Source organism: Bufo gargarizans, chromosome 4 (genome assembly GCF_014858855.1).
Source record: "Bufo gargarizans isolate SCDJY-AF-19 chromosome 4, ASM1485885v1, whole genome shotgun sequence".
NCBI lineage: Eukaryota > Metazoa > Chordata > Amphibia > Anura > Bufonidae > Bufo > Bufo gargarizans.
Window position 1 is genome coordinate 50,247,699 of NC_058083.1, and position 12,528 is coordinate 50,260,226.

Consider the following 12,528-nt stretch of genomic DNA (forward strand, 5'->3'; position numbering starts at 1 on the left):
ATTATAGCCGTCAATGTCAATGACTGGTGGAAAGGAAGATCGGTGACTCCTGTTGACCATGTTGTAACTTCTGTTTGCATTTCAAGGATCTGCGCTCAGTGTGATATTGTACTGTATTTATTTGTGGATAAACTTTCCATGAAAAACCCGGATTCAGTTCAAACTTTGTTTATTATGGGAGCACTTTCTACTTTCTTTACTTATGCCAATTTGTGGTTAACAGCTCTGCTTTCCATTGTCTTCTGTCTGAAGATCTCCAACTTCCAGACCAGATTGTTCCTGTATCTGAGGAGGATGATAGTACAGAGGACTGTTTATTTCATTGTAGCCTCAGTGCTTCTCTCAGTTTTCAGTTGTTTGGCAAATCTGTCCACCCCTTTAAATGAGATGGGCAAAGGTAAAACTAACAATGTGACCATGAATGATACATTCACAGATTGCATGTCAACTAATTCTATATACATTTATTCATTCGGAACCTTCTTCCCGCTGCTCTTCTGTTGCATATCATCCATCCTTCTATTCATCTCATTGTGTCATCACATAAAAAGGATGAAGATGAGCAGTAACTTAACCACCAATTTGGAGACATATTACTCAGTGATGAAATTTTTGTGCTTCACTTTAATATATAACACTTTATACTTTATTGTCAATTTTGCTGCTGCCATTTCTTACTGTCTATACCGGGTGAGCTTTCCATGGCTTTATATTATCTTAGGATTTCTTCCAACTCTACATTCCTCCTACCTGATCTACAGAACAGCCAATCTCAGGTGTCAGATGTCCAAGGTTCTTCAGAATGTGATTGATTCCTTATTTTTAAAGAATAGACAGAGAAACCAGACAAAACATAGAAGTAGTAGATCAACAAGGTAAATGCTGGGGTGGTGGGGCTGTCATTTCACTGAATCATAGTAAACTATATGAAACCTCCCAATCAAGAATAGGAGAATGGAAAAGTAGTTTTCCAAATGTAACCAGTACAAGTGGAAACAGACAATAGATGATAGTATCTTCTTTCTGGTAAAGTCCATGTCTATATAGTTGTTTTCTTTATCTAATTATTTCACATGAGCTTTTTGCTGAAGGGATAGGGGAACACTTTACTCTCACGTTCACTATAATTACTCTCTAATCAACAATTCTGTACTTAAAGGGGTTGTCCCACAAAATATATTCTACAGTTTACAAACAAGCACCCGGATCTGAGTAGTTTTATAATTGCATGTAATTAAACATTTTGTATAGCTACTGAGTTATTCAATAAAATATATCTGTATAGAGCCGCTTAATTTCTTATTTCTTTGACCTGCTCACTGAGATGGCTGCACATGCTCAGTTTCATCTTTCAACTGCCTCCTGAGCTGTGATATGGAGAGCATGGACACGCCTCCTGAGCTGTGATAGGGAGAGCATGGACACACCTCCTGAGCTGCAGCCGAAAAGAAACTCCCCTTGAGCTGTCAGCTTGATATAAATCTATGGGAAGATCTTTGGATCCAAGTGAGGTACAGGGCTGGTTCTAGCTTTGCTAGAAAGGTATCGTCATGTCCTATATGATGTCTGATTTTCATTTGTTACTTTATTCATGGGATAACCCCCTCAAGTCAAATTTTTAGATAGTCCATGATTCAAAAACAACCCTGTTATGATGACCACAGATCACTTATGGGTTAAATCTATATTTTTTTTCATCTATATCAGAATGATTCATTACCTCTTGTATCCAGTTAATTCAGTGCTAAATACATCAGCAGCTGTACAAACCTCTCTGCTAGTTTGCTAAAATATATCAGTCTGGAATCCAGGCTGTTTTGCTGGCAGAGCATTGTCTAGACTTGATACATTCACAGTTAGGGAGAACAGGACTAGCTACAGTCACAGTCATTACAATTAAAGGGGTTGTCCAAAGTCTAACAGATGCGCCACAATGCCCGGGCCCCTCATATAGATCATACTTACCCTGCTCCTGGCAGCCTCGTCGTCCCTGATCCCCGTTAGGCAGCCACTGCATCTACCAGTTGCGCGTATCATCCAGCAACGGGGGGCGGCAGGTGCAACCAAATACAGGCCACGACGGGGGCGATCCTAGGGAGGCTCATCTCCATCGCACCCTGCCATTGGCTGCTCCCCCGTCACCAGATGTTTTGATCCCCGTAACAGGTAGATACATCGGCGGCCATGCGGGGATAAGGAAAGACATGGGTGCCGGTGAGCAGGGTAAGTATAATTTATATTAAGGGTCCCGGCATTGGGAAGCATGTGTTAGACTTTCAATAACCCCTTTAAGGTTTATTTGCCACATTTACAAATCTCCTGGTGTTTGCAATAAACTAATTGAACAAAAACAATCTAAATTGCTCAACACACCCAGCGACATTTACACCATGGCCATGAAAAATGGACACACCGTCTTTTGCATCCATTTTCTGGATATCTGACCTTTTTAACAGACATTTTGCATCCGTTTTAACTGCTGTTAAAATGGGTTATTAAAATTGATTTTTTTTATTTATCTTCATGGGATTTATTTTATTTAAATCCCAACCCCTGCAGGATATATAATATCCCCCAGAGTGCACCCCAGCATTAGCTTTTTCCTCCACTGTGGCCCCTGGCAGTAATCATGTCTCCCATAGAGGTCACTATAGAGCAGTAATATTTGTCTCCATAGCTACCTTTGGCAGTATTAATGTCGCCAAGAGTGGCCTCCAACAGTAATAATATCCCACAGAGTGGCCCCCAGAAGTCATTTTGTTCTCCATAGTAGCCCCATAGTGGCCCCAAGCAGTACAAATGTCCCCCAGAATGGGGCCCAGTAGTAATAATGTCTCCCATAGTAGCCCCCAGCAGTAGTGTCCCCCAGTGTGCCCACTACTATTTTTTAAAGGGCAAGATTTTTTTATGCTGAAAAAGAGAAAACAAATACTCACCTTATCCACTTGCATGCACAGGGACAATCATTCTTCATGTAAAGAAGAAGGTCCTTTGCTCCCTACGTGATGACATCACTATGGACCCCCAGCGATCAAGCAGGGAGCGCATGGTGACGTTGTCATGCTGGTAGCACTTGTCTCTGCAAAACTGGAGGTGAGTTTTTTTTTTATTTTGCTCTAACCACTAAAGGGCTATTGTTTACTAGTGTCTAAGTGCCAAATAAAAATGGTTAAATTGATTATAATGGGATAATTCGGGCCATGAAAATGGTCACAAATAGGACACATCCTATTTTTTTACATTCATTACTCCAGGCCATTTAAAAACAGCCATTTGCATAGCCCCATAGGCTGCAGTGGTTCTGAAAATGGCCATGCAACAACTGTTAAAAAAGACCCTTGTTGACAGCTATCATTGAGGTGATCAAAGATGAAATATTGAGTATAGCAATGGGAAATAGTAGCCTGAAGGGGTTGTACAAGGTTGTACAAGGTTGTACAAGGGTTAGGAATAGTGTGGTTTCCTGTTTGGCAGAGAACTTGCCTGCCATGCACTCCCTGCTGGATTGCAACACACTCCTAAAAAATAGTAAGACAAGGGTAAATCCCTGATTGGGGTACCATGATGAGCTGCAATGAGCTCAAAGTGCTCCAGATTATGCAGAACATAGCCAATGTGGCAGATGCAGCTGGAGGTAACACCAGCACCTATGGAGGTAGGCAGGGACCTGAAATTCCCTGCACATGTGATGTGCCATGCTGATGATGCCTGGAATGACAAAACTGCCATAGAGGAGTGGGTGATCTGAAAGACCCCAAGTTAGTGCAGTGGTTTGGCACTATTGGTTTTCTTTTTCAAGAGGCAGTAGAGTCCCAGTAATAATTCTTTATTAGTGTTGAGCGTGAATATTCTAATCGCAAATTTTTATCAAGAATATCAGCACTTCGAGAATTTGCGAAGATCTATAATATAGCGCTATATTTTCTTAATCGCAAATATTCTGAATTTTTTAAATTATTAAATAAACCTATAATCTTTTTTCCCTTATTGTATATAACTTCTCCTTATCCTTATTATGCTATTTATCATCCATACTTTTTTTACCTATCATTAATGAACTTTTAATATATGTAAATTTATATCTATCCTTAACCACTTCCCATCTAGGCCATTTGCCCCCTTCCTGACCAGGCCTAATTTTGAAAAACTGACATATCTCGCTTTATGCGGTAATAACTTTGGAACTTTTACTTATCCAAGTCATTCAGAGATTGTTTTCTCGTGACACATTGTACTTCATGATAGTCATAAATTTGAGTCAATATATTTCACCATTATTTATGAAAAAATCCAAAATTTACCAAAAACTTTGAAAAATTCGCAATTTTCGAAATTTCTATTTCTCTGCTTTTAAAACAGAAAGTGATACTTCATAAAATATTTATTACTTTACATTCCCCATATGTCTACTTTATGTTGGCATCATTTTGGAAATGTCATTTTATTTTTTTAGGACGTTAGAAGGCTTAGACTTTTAGAAGCAATTCTTCAAATTTTTAAGAAAATTGCCAAAACCCACGTTTTAAGGACCAGTTCAGGTCTGAAGTCACTTTGTGGTGCCTACATAGTGGAAACCACCATAAATGACCCCATTGTAGAAACTACACCCCTCAAGTTACTTAAAACCGATTTTATGAACTTTGTTAACCCTTTAGGCGTTCCACAAGAATTAAAGGAAAATGGAGATCAAATTTTTTTATTTCACTTTTTGGGCAGAATTTCCATTTTAATCCAATTTTTTCTTTAACACATTGATGGTTAACAGCCAAACAAAACTCAATATTTATTACACAGATTCTGCAGTTTACAGAAACACGCCACATGTGGTCATAAACTGCTGTATGGCCACACGGCAGGGCGCAGAAGAAAAGGAACTTAACATGGTTTTTAGATGCCATGTCCCATTTGAAGCACCCCTGATGCACCCTTACAGTAGAAACTCCCAAGAAGTGATCCCATTTTGGAAACTAGGGCAAAAGGTGACAGTTTTTTTATTGGTACATATGATTTTTTGATCATTCATTATAACACTTTATGGGGCAAGGTGACCAAAAAATTGGTTGTTTTATCACAGTTTTTAGTTATTTATTTTTACAGCGTTCACCTGAGGGGTTCAGTCAAGTAAAAATTTTATAGAGCAGATTGTTACGGACGTGGCGATACCTAATATGTATACTTTTTCTTATTTATCAAAGTTTTACACAATAATAGCATTTTTGAAACAAAAAAATTATGTTTTAATGTTTCCATGTTCTGAGAGCTATATTTTTTTTATTTTTTGAGAGATTTTCTTATGTGGGGGCTCATTTTTTGCGGGATGAGGTGACGGTTTTATTGGTACCATTTTGTGGGACATATGCCTTTTTGATCACTTGGTGTTGCACTTTTTGTGATGTAAGGGGACAAAAATTGCTTGTTTTGACACATTTTTTTTTTTTACGGCGTTCACCCAAGGGGTTAGGTCATGTGATATCTTTATAGAGCTGTTTTTTACGGACGCGGAAATACCTAATATGTATACTGTTTTTATTTATTTCACTTTAACACAATAATAGCATTTTTGAAACCAAAAAAATTATGTTTTAGTGTCTCCATGTTCTAAGAGCTATAGTTTTTTATATTTTTTTTTATATTTTCTTATGTAGGGGCTAATTTTTTGCGGGATGAGGTGGTACCATTTTGTGGGACATACGCCTTTTTGATCACTTGGTGTTGCACTTTTTGTGATGTAAGGTGACAAAAATAGCTTTTTTTGACAGTTATTTTTTTTTATGGTGTTTATTGGACTGGGTCGATTATGAGATATATTTATAGAGCCGACCATCACGGAAGCAGCAATACCAAATATGTCTATTTTATAGTATTTTTTCTATTTTTAACATTTTTTTTTTTTATTCCTTACTTGGGGAATTATTTTTTTTACATGTGAAACCTTTTTTTTATTTTAGTCTTTTAACACTTTTTTTTTTTTTTTTTTTTACACTTTTTGTCCCCCATAAGGTCATACAAGACCTCTGGGGGACATTTACTTCAATTTTTCTTTTTTTTTTTCACTGTTGATTTCTCCTGTAACTGGGGCTGACATAGTAGCCCCAGTTACAGGAGAAATACACCCCCCAGAGAGGCTGTACAGCGCAATGCAGTGCTGTACAGCCTCAGTGCAGGGCTGATCGAGGTTTGTGAAAGACCTCACACAGCTCCTGCACTCTCCGGTCCCGGTGGTCACATGACCGCCGGGCCGGAATAGGAAGCGTTTATAGTCTATGGGCGGACGGGAGGTGGTTAATATTTTTATTTTATAGATGCTATATTATTTTTAAAATAAATCATTGCCAATAACATACAATAAGAACGACACCTCTGACCACAGAAAAAACAAACCTTAGGCTTACGGCGAGCCCCAGGAGGACCAACCTCACTCCGTACAGTATTGAAATGAAGTTTTATGTGAATCAACTTCGGATGTTTCATCCAAAGTCAATTTGATCATCCCTAATAGCAACATAGCCTCTTCATGGGATATAGGAGTCTCATCTTTTACTTTCTCTGACAGCTCCTGGCAAAAACAGGTCATTCCACCAAGAATCCGTGGTCCACCATCGAAACTCGGAACAATAAACCTCCGCTGACTGATCTCCTTGCTGAATCCGCCTTAATCTACACTCAGCTATAGAGAGTCGGTCAGTTTCATCGAATATGAAACCCAGGGCCCTTAAAAATCCGGCTGGAGGACCTGGGTACCAGCTGGTAACGAAAAAGCCCAGGATTGAGGATCCCCTTGAAGAAGGGAGATAACAATCCCCACCCACTGTTCCTTATTAATAGAGGAAATTGGAGTGCAGTCTGAAATATAATTTACAGGCTTTTTGGAACACCACAAATTTGTCTTTCCCTCCAGAAAATCTGTCAGGGAGAGCAACCTTAGGTTCCAGATTGACCTGGTTACCCATAGCAACCACTTGGCTCGAGGTCTGCTGCAGCTGCTGCTTTAAAAGCACAAACGTCCTCAATTCTGTCACTTCAAGAGATAGACCTTGCAACTGCTTTGTCGGAGCAGCAATAGGATCCAAAGTGGATCTAAAAAAAAATATATTTTTTCCCCCAAAAAAATAAGGGTCAGATAAAATATCACGTCTGATATTGCAGGTAACAGATGTGCGGCGCAGAGGTAAGGGGAGTACCCTACCACTAGAGAGAGAAAGTGGTGACCCCTAACTCACCTAGCACTGGCACCTGGCTGCTCTGACGTCCCTAGACGGGTAACTAACCCATACGCCGATCAATTGCCTCGTCCCTGGCTTACCCTGAAATAAGCCCTAGGTAGTGAGTAGGGCGGTGAGAGCACTAGTCCTCACCACTGACTCCTAGGGTAACAACAGGGAGAGGACAATCAACACAAACACCACAAACAATCCCCAAAGGAAGACAACAAACAGTAGAGAACCGGAGATCTGACAGCACCGGTTCCAACAGGTCCACAGGACCTCCAACTTCACCAGAGGTCAGAATAGAAGATCTGAAAAAGAAGGTCTATATCTGGCAGCAAGGGAAGCAGATAGGGAGAATATATAGTAGTAGCCACCCGCTGCAAACTATCTGATCCCAGGCACAACAGAGTCAGCGATAGGTCGTGACACCCTTTTGACAGTAACTTAGGATCAGTACAGGATAAGTAATGTGATGAATACACACAGTGACTGCACCAGCAGAATAGTGAATGCAGCTCTGGAGTATAATACAGGATGCAACTCAGGATCAGTACAGGATAAGTAATGTAATATATGTACACAGTGACTCCACCAGCAGAATAGTGAATGCAGCTCTGGAGTATAATACAGGATGCAACTCAGGATCAGTACAGGATAAGTAATGTAATGTATGTACACAGTAAATCCACCAGCAGAATAGTGAGTGCAGCTCTGGGTTATAATACAGGATGTAACTTAGGATCAGTACAGTATAAGTAATGCATGTACACAGCGATTCAACCAGCAGAATAGTGAGTGCAGCTCTGGAGTATATTACAGGATGTAACTCAGGATCAGTACAGGATAAGTAATGTAATGTATGTACACAGTGACTCCACCAGCAGAATAGTGAGTGAAGCTCTGAAGTATAATACAGGAAGTAACTCAGGATCAGTACAGGATAAGTAATGTATATACACACGGACTGCACCAGCAGAATAGTGAGTGCAGCACTGAAGTAGACTATATAGGTAATTTAGGATTGGGAAAAAATAATTGAATTGATATATTTATACATAGTTTACACAACATATGCTTTTTTATTTTCCTTTCTCTGCTGTAAAATGATCTCGCTATGTTACGTGATCTGCTCTGCATTTGTAGACAGGCACCGGCTCGGAGTCTCTGTGATGTGATTTACATTTTCAGCAAATACATTTCCATATATAAGAACAAAAGTTAGTCATTAAACATTTGGTAAAATCTCTGTGCGTTATCAGGATCCTCATTCCTCACAGTACAGGAGAGATGGCTGATTCTATAGAGGGGGACACTGGAGTCCAGTATCTGGGTCTACTGATCTCATCACTGATGACTCTTATACCCGGGCTGGTGATACATTCATTTGTTATAGCCGTCAATGTCAATGACTGGTGGAAAGGAAGAACGGTGACTACTGTTGACCACGTTTTAACTTCTGTTTGCATTTCAAGGATCTGCGCTCAGTGTGATTTTGTACTATATTTATTTGTGGATAAACTTTCCATGAAAAACCCGCATTCAGAGGACACTTTGTTTATTATGGGAACACTTTCTAATTTATTTTCTAATGCCAATTTTTGGTTAACAGCTCTGCTTTCCATTGTCTTCTGTCTGAAGATCTCCAACTTCCAGACCAGATTGTTCCTGTATCTGAGGAGGATGATAGTACAGAGGACTGCTTATTTCATTGTAGCCTCAGTGCTTCTCTCAGGTTTCAGTTGTTCGGTACATCTGTCCATATATTTGACAATGGACAAAGGTAAAACTTACAATGTGACCATGGATGATACATTCACAGATTGCTTGACTAATAATTCTTTATACATTCATATTATCAGAACCTTCTTCCCGCTGTTCTTCTGTTGCATATCATCCATCCTTCTATTCATCTCTTTGTATCATCACATAACAAGGATGAGGATGAGCGGTAACTTAACCACCAATTTGGAGACATATTACTCAGCGATGAAATTTGTGTCCTTTACTTTCATATATAACACTTTATACTTTATTGTCCATTTTGCTGCTGGCATTTATTACTGTCTATACCGGGTGAGCTTTCTATGGCTTTATATTATCATAGGATTTCTACCAACTCTACATTCCTCCTACCTGATCTACAGAACAGCCAAACTCAGGAGCCAGATGTCCAAGGTTCTTCAGAATGTGATAGATTCCTTATTTTAAAGAATAGGCAGAGAAACCAGAAAAAACATAGAAGTAGTACAGTCGTGGCCAAAAGTTTTGAGAATGACACAAATATTAGTTTTCACAAAGTTTGCTGCTAAACTGCTTTTAGATCTTTGTTTCAGTTGTTTCTGTGATGTAGTGAAATATAATTACACGCACTTCATACGTTTCAAAGGCTTTTATCGACAATTACATGACATTTATGCAAAGAGTCAGTATTTGCAGTGTTGGCACTTCTTTTTCAGGACCTCCACAATTCGACTGGGCATACTCTCGATCAACTTCTGGGCCAATTCCTGACTGATAGCAACCCATTCTTTCATAATCACTTTTTGGAGTTTGTCAGAATTAGTGTGTTTTTGTTTGTCCACCCGCCTCTTGAGAATTGACCACAAGTTCTCAATGGGATTAAGATCTGGGGAGTTTCCAGGCCATGGACCCAAAATGTCAACGTTTTGGTCCCCGAGCCACTTAGTTATCACTTTTGCCTTATGGCATGGTGCTCCATCGTGCTGGAAAATGCATTGTTCTTCACCAAACTGTTGTTGGATTGTTGGAAGAAGTTGCCGTTGGAGGGTGTTTTGGTACCATTCTTTATTCATGGCTGTGATTTAGGGCAAAATTGTGAGTGAGCCCACTCCCTTGGATGAGAAGCAACCCCACACATGAATGGTCTCAGGATGCTTTACTGTTGACATGACACAGGACTGATGGTAGGGCTCACCTTTTCTTCTCCGGACAAGCCTTTTTTCCTGATGCCCCAAACAATCGGAAAGAGGCTTCATCGGAGAATATGACTTTGCCCCAGTCCTCAGCAGTCCATTCACCATATTTTCTGCAGAAGATCAATCTGTCCCTGATGGTTTTTTTTGGAGAGAAGTGGCTTCTTTGCTGCCCTTCTTGACACCAGGCCATCTTCCAAAAGTCTTCGCCTCACTGTGCGTGCAGATGCACTCACACCTGCCTGCTGCCATTCCTGAGCAAGCTCTGCACTGGTGGCACTCCGATCCTTCAGCTGAATCCTCTTTAGGAGACGATCCTGGGGCTTGCTGGACTTTCTTGGACGCCCTGAAGCATTCTTAACAAGAATTTAACCTCTTTCCTTGAAGTTCTTGATGATCCTATAAATTGTTGATTGAGGTGCAATCTTAGTAGCCACAATATCCTTGCCTGTGAAGCCATTTTTATGCAACGCAATGATGGCTGCACGCGTTTATTTGCAGGTCACCATGGTTAACAATGGAAGAACAATGATTTCAAGCATCACCCTCCTTTTAACAGGTCAAGTCTGCCATTTTAACCCAATCAGCCTGACATAATGATCTCCATCCTTGTGCTCGTCAACATTCTCACCTGAGTTAACAAGACGATTACTGAAATAATATCAGCAGGTCCTTTAATGACAGCAATGAAATGCAGTGGAAAGGTTTTTTTGGGATTAAGTTAATTTTCATGACAAAGAAGGACTATGCAAGTCATCTGATCACTCTTCATAACATTCTGGAGTATATGCAAATTGCTATTATAAAAACTTAAGCAGCAACTTTTCCAATTTCCAATATTTATGTAATTCTCAAAACTTTTGGCCACGACTGTAGATCAATGAGGTAAATGCTGGGGTGGTGGGGTTGTCATTTCACTGAATCATAGTAAACTATATGATACCTCTCAGACAAGAATAGGAGAATGGAAATTTAGTTTTTCCAAATGTATCCATTTCAAGTGGAAACAGACAATAGATGATAGCATCTTCTTTCTGGTAAAGTCCATGTCTATATAGTTGTTTTCTTTATCTAATTATTTCAAGTGAGCTCCTTCCTGAAGGGACAGTGGAGCACTTTACTCTAATTTTCACTATAATTACTCTCTAATCAACAATTATGTACTTAAAGGGGTTGTCCCACAAAATATATTCTACAGTTTTCAAAACAGCATCTGGATCTGAGTAGTTTTATAATTGCATGTAATTAAAATTTTGTATAGCTACTGAGTTATTCAATAAAATGTATCTGTATGGTGCCACTTCATTTCTTATTTCTTTGACCTGCTCACTGACATGGCCGCACATGCTCAGTTTAATCTTTTAACTGCTTCCTGAGCTGTGATAGGGAGAGCATGGACACGCCTCCTGAGCTGTAGCAGAAAAGACACTCCCCTTGAGCTGTCAGCTTGATATAAATCTATAGAAAGATATCTAGAAAGGTATCGTCATGTCCTATATGATGTCTGATTTTAATTTTTTACATTATTCATGGGATAACCACTTTAAGTCAAATTTTGAAATAGTCCATGATTCAAAAACAACCCTGTTATGATGACCGCAGATCACTTATGGGTTATTTCTATATCAGAATGATTCATTACCTCTTGTATACAGTTAATTCAGTGCTATACACATCAGCAGTAGAGTTGAGCGGACACCTGGATGTTCAGGTTCGACGGGTTCGGCCGAACTTCACAAAAAAGTTTGAGTTCGGGACCCGAACTTGATCCAAACTTGACCCCGAACCCCATTGAAGTCAATGGGGGCCAGAACTTTGGAGCACTAAAATGGCTCTAAAAAAGTCATGGAAAGGGCTAGAGGGCTGCAAATGGCATCAAAATGTGGTTAAGAGCATGGTAAGACTGTGCTTACTGGTCCAGGTATCCGTAGTTAGGTGAACCTTGCCACAGATGGCGTTGCGCAGTGCACACCTGATTTTGTCCCCCACTTAGTTGTGCAGGGAAGGGATGGCTCGCCTGGAAATGTAGTGGCGGCTGGGCACGACGTACTGTGGGACAGCCACCGCCTGTCACGGCTGAGGATGGGGGAAATCCTCAGCCGTGTGTTGTTAGAGGATGTCCGGTTGCTGCTTGGCCGGGACCACAGCATAGGGAGCAGGTCACCTCCTATTGCATCCCTAACGCTGACCCTGTCTCCTGTCAGTATGAGCCGACCTTGATGGTAGGAGGGCTCATACGCCGGAACCTAAAGTCCCTACAAGCCCTCAAGTCGGCCCTGACCTAGGTGACAGAGTAGGACAACCCACTCCTCCAAGACAGGGAGGATCAGGAGTCCCAAAGGCCAAGCTGTAGAGAAAAGGGGAACACAAATGCAAACCAATGTATA